We start from the raw sequence: 5,000 nt of genomic DNA, 5'->3' as shown, positions 1-5,000 counted from the left end.
AACTCGGCTTACTTTTCGAGTTACAGCCGGTCAAAGTTGAAACTTTAAAGGGCCATATCTCCGGAACCAAGCCGAGTTGGGGCCCCATACACCCGGCGTGGGGGGCCCTCCTAGAGGCCCCCAATACCCCCGAGTGTGGAGCCCCAACTCGGCTTACTTTTCGAGTTACAGCCGGTCAAAGTTGAAACTTTAAAGGGCCATATCTCCGGAACCAAGCCGAGTTGGGGCCCCATACACCCGGCGTGGGGGGCCCTCCTAGAGGCCCCCAATACCCCCGAGTGTGGAGCCCCAACTCGGCTCACTTTTCGAGTTACAGCCGGTCAAAGTTGAAACTTTAAAGGGCCATATCTCCGGAACCAAGCCGAGTTGGGGCCCCATACACCCGGCGTGGGGGGCCCTCCTAGAGGCCCCCAATACCCCCGAGTGTGGAGCCCCAACTCGGCTCACTTTTCGAGTTACAGCCGGTCAAAGTTGAAACTTTAAAGGGCCATATCTCCGGAACCAAGCCGAGTTGGGGCCCCATACACCCGGCGTGTGGGGCCCTCCCAGAGGCCCCCAATAGCCCCGAGTGTGGAGCCCCAACTCGGCTTACTTTTCGAGTTACACCCGGTCAAAGCTGGACAGGAAGTGGCCGTATCTCGGGACCGGAAGGTCCCCGTGGCTCGGGACGGCGGGAGGAGCAAGGTCCCCGAGAGCGGGCCCCGCACCCGCCGCCGCGAGCCGCTGGGACCTCCCGGTCCCGAGATGGGCCCCGTTACGCGCGGGCGACTTTCGGAGAAAACGGCCCGTATCTCGGAGAGGGGAGGTCCCAGCGGCTCGCCCTTTCGGGTGTCGGGGGCTCCCCACGGGCCCTCTCGGAACCCGCCTCCCCCGGGCCCCTGGGACCTTTCCTTCCCGGGCGCCCCCCCGACACGTCGGGCCCCTTTTCTCCGGGACCCGGGGGCCCCGGAGCTCGGGGGCGGGCTCTTTGCGAGGGGCCCGCCGGGACGCCACACTTGACCCGAGTCCGGTGTCTCTGGGCCCCCGGGTCCCCGAGCTACGTGCGTTCGAATTCGGGGCCCTTTTCCGGGCCCGAAAATCCCTCAAAGTCCGAAAACGTGCAGCGGGCGGGGACTTCCGGGGCCCCGGAGGCTCTGACGGCACACCCAGGGAGGTGCACCGTCCTCGGGCACGGCCAGGTGGCCCCCCCCCCGGGGTCCTGGAAGCTCCCCGCCCCCCGGAGACACCCACACCCACCCACCGGACGGGAAGATTCCGTTTTTCGCCGATATCTCGAAGACGGCCGGGCGAAAAAATTTCAAACTCGGGTCTTCCGTAGGCCTCGAGGGGCCCTATCCAAAGAGGCCACCCGCGTCCCCGGGGGCCTCGGGGTCAGGGAGTTAGGCCCGGTCAAAGGCGCGGCGTTTTTTGGCTTATATCTCGCGAACCCCTGGGCCAATCTTCCCCAAACTCGAATCGACCGTAGTGCCGGACGGGGCCTTTCGAAAGAGCCCACCCACGAGGTCCAACTCGCCCGGGTCCCCGAGTTATAGCCGTTCAAAGTCGGGGGTCCCGGCGAACGGCGATCCGGTAGGGGGCGTCCCCGGGGCCCGCCGCCGCCCTGGTTCGAGCGAGGGCCCCCGTGGGACCTCGCCACCCAAATTTGAGCTCTCTGGGCCTTCGCGTCGCGGAGATACGGGCGATTTTCTCCCGGGATCGTGACGTCATCGGCGGGCGCCATTTCAGAGCGCGGCCGAGGGTTTTCGGCCGATATCTCCGCGAATACTCGACCAAAAACGACGAAACGCATATGGACGCGTTCAGCTCGGCGAGACGGTTCGAATGAGCCCGGCCTCGGCCGGGCACGTCGAGTTTTCGGCGAGATATTTGCGTTTTTCCGCTTCCGGGGCGCTTTGGGGGCCCGTATCTCGGGCCCCCGGGGGCCCACGGGGCTGGGGGCGGTCTCATTCGAAAGGTCTCGTCCCGTTCTCCAGCCCATAAAAATTTGGCGTCGATCGGAGCCGCCTTCGGCGAGCTACGGTCGTTTGAAGCCCCGTGCAGTGGGGTTACCGTCCTTCAAACAGCCGCCGCTCGCAGGGGGAGTCCCGGGGAGGCATGGTTGCCTGTATGACTTGGGCTTAGAGCACCCAGCCCCGCGCTCCTGGAGGAACCTCCGGTGCACAGGGTCTGCTGCAACCAGCCACGTGGGTTTTGAGGGGTAGGGGAGCGTGCGCTCTCCTCCCCGGGCGGGCGGCCGGGCCCTGGGGGCTCGCGCCTCCACGGAGGGACCTCGCTCCCGGGGCTTCGTCCCCGGGGCTCGGGGACTCCGTGGCGGCTCGGCCCCCGGGGTTCGACCCCGCTCGCTCGCTCCAAAACCCAAGTCCAAAACGTGGGGTTGCACGGGAGCTCCGGGCGCGACGGGTCTCCACGCACGGCCCCGGGGAGGGAGCTCCGACCCGGGCCGGAGGCAGATTCGCCCCCTGCCCCCCGGCTGTCCGCCCGGAGCCGAGACGGTCCTAAAACGGGCCTTGGGGGTGATGTAGAAGGGTAACGCTCACCCAACCAGGACTCACACAAACCGATCTGCATCCCAGGCAGGGTGCGGGTCTCCTGGGCACGAATAAAGCCCGATGCCCCGTGGGTGATGTTGGCCCTGGCCACTCAAGGCACTCACCCAAGCCAGAGAGGGTGCACTCTGGCTGGGGAAGCAGATTCAATCTCTGCTGTGGTGGAGCTCTGGAAAAACGCGAAACCTCCAGGAAAAGACGGCCCGATTTCTCTGAAAAGTGCATCCCAGGCAGGGTGCGGGTCTCCTGGGCACGAATAAAGCCCGATGCCCCGTGGGTGATGTTGGCCCTGGCCACTCAAGGCACCACTCACCCAAGCCAGAGAGGGTGCACTCTGGCTGGGGAAGCAGATTCAATCTCTGCTGTGGTGGAGCTCTGGAAAAACGCGAAAACCTCCAGGGAAAAGACGGCCCGGTTTCTCTGAAAAGTGCATCCCAGGCAGGGTGCGGGTCTCATGGGCACGAATAAAGCCCGATGCCCGTGGGTGATGTTGGCCCTGGCCACTCAAGGCACCACTCACCCAAGCCAGAGAGGGTGCACTCTGGCTGGGGAAGCAGATTCAATCTCTGCTGTGGTGGAGCTCTGAAAAACACGAAAACCTCCAGGGAAAAGACGGCCCGGTTTCTCTGAAAAGTGCATCCCAGGCAGGGTGCGGGTCTCATGGGCACGAATAAAGCCCGATGCCCACCTTGAAACGGAGCCTGGGCTCGACTCTGAAGTCCAGATCTCGAAAAACGACAGAGTCCAAAAAAGGTGCGGTGGCTCCAAACCTCCATGCCCTCAGACCTCCCTGGCCAGCCCAGGGAGGGTGGCCCGTCCTGGGCCAGACTCAGATTTCCCCCGCCACCCCTGGAGCTCCGCCTGGAGCGAAGACGGTCCTAAAACGGACCCTGGGGCTCTTGTAGAGGATGAGGGAGAGAGGGGCCTTCAGAGAGCCCCTGGCCGGCTTGACTCTGGAGTCGAATTTGAAAAATAGACAGAGTCCATAAACGTGCTGTCTGTTCGGACCTCCAGGGCACTCAAGGCACTCACCCAAGCCAGAGAGGGTGCACTCTGGCTGGGGAAGAGGATTCAATCTCTGCTGTGGTGGAGCTCTGAAAAACACGAAAACCTCCGGGAAAAGGCGGCCCGGTTTCTCTGAAAAGTGCATCCCAGGCAGGGTGCGGGTCTCCTGGGCAAGAACGAAGCCCAATGCCCACCTTGAAACGGAGCCTGGGCTCGACTCTGAAGCCCAGATCTCGAAAAACGACAAAGTACAAAAAATGTGGGGTGGCTCCAAACCTCCATGCCCTCAGACCTCCCTGGCCAGCCCAGGGAGGGTGGCCCGTCCTGGGCCAGATTCAGATTCGCCCGCCACCCCTGGAGCTCCACCTGGAGCGAAGACGGTCCTAAAACGGGCCTTCGGGGATGTATGAGAGAGGGGAAGCGTGGTGGTGGCAAACACAGAGGACCCCTACCAGCGATCAGACCGTCGTGAGTCCCACTCAGAGTCACTCTGGGTGGGCATGTAAAAAATCCAGATTACGCCGCGCTGGAGCTCTGGAAGTTACGAGACCTCCAGGAAAAGACAGGCTGGTTTTCTGAAAAGTGCACCCCAGGCAGGGTGCATCTTTTCCTGGGCACGAGCCCAGCGCACATGGTGTGGTGGTCCGGCTCTGGTGCCAAAGTTTGGGGGAAAAAAATAGACAAAGTCCAATAACGTGGTGTGGTTCCAAAGCTCCATGCCCTCAGACCTCCCTGGCCAGCCCAGGGAGGGTGGCCCGTCCTGGGCCAGATTCAGATTTGCCCGCCACCCCTGGAGCTCCACCTGGAGCGAAGACGGTCCTAAAACGGGCCTTCGGGGATGTATGAGAGAGGGGAAGCGTGGTGGTGGCAAACACAGAGGACCCCTACCAGCGATCAGACCGTCGTGAGTCCCACTCAGACTCACTCTGGGTGGGCATATAAAATCCAGACTACGCCCCGTCGGAGCTCTGGAAGTACGAGACCTCCAGGAAAAGACAGGCTGGTTTTATGTAAAGTGCACCCCAGGTAGGGTGCATCTTTCCTGGGCACGAGCCCAGCGCACATGGCGGGGGGTCCGGCTCTGAGAAAAATCGACTAAGTCCAATGACGTGGTGTGGTTCCAAAGCTCCATGCCCTCAGACCTCCCTGGCCAGCCCAGGGAGGGTGGCCCGTCCTGGGCCAGAGTCAGATTCGCCCGACACCCCCTGGAGCTCCACCTGGAGGGAAGACGGTCCTAAAACGGGCCTTCGGGGATGTATGAGAGAGGGGAAGCGTGGTGGTGGCAAACACAGAGGACCCCTACCAGCGATCAGACCGTCGTGAGTCCCACTCAGACTCACTCTGGGTGGGCATATAAAATCCAGACTACGCCCCGTCGGAGCTCTGGAAGTACGAGACCTCCAGGAAAAGACAGGCTGGTTTTATGTAAAGTGCACCCCAGGTAGGGTG

This window comes from Pimephales promelas, chromosome 2 (assembly GCF_988280905.1).
Source record: "Pimephales promelas chromosome 2, fPimPro1.hap1.1, whole genome shotgun sequence".
Taxonomy (NCBI): Eukaryota; Metazoa; Chordata; class Actinopteri; order Cypriniformes; family Leuciscidae; genus Pimephales; species Pimephales promelas.
Note: the sequence above shows the minus strand (reverse complement) of the source record.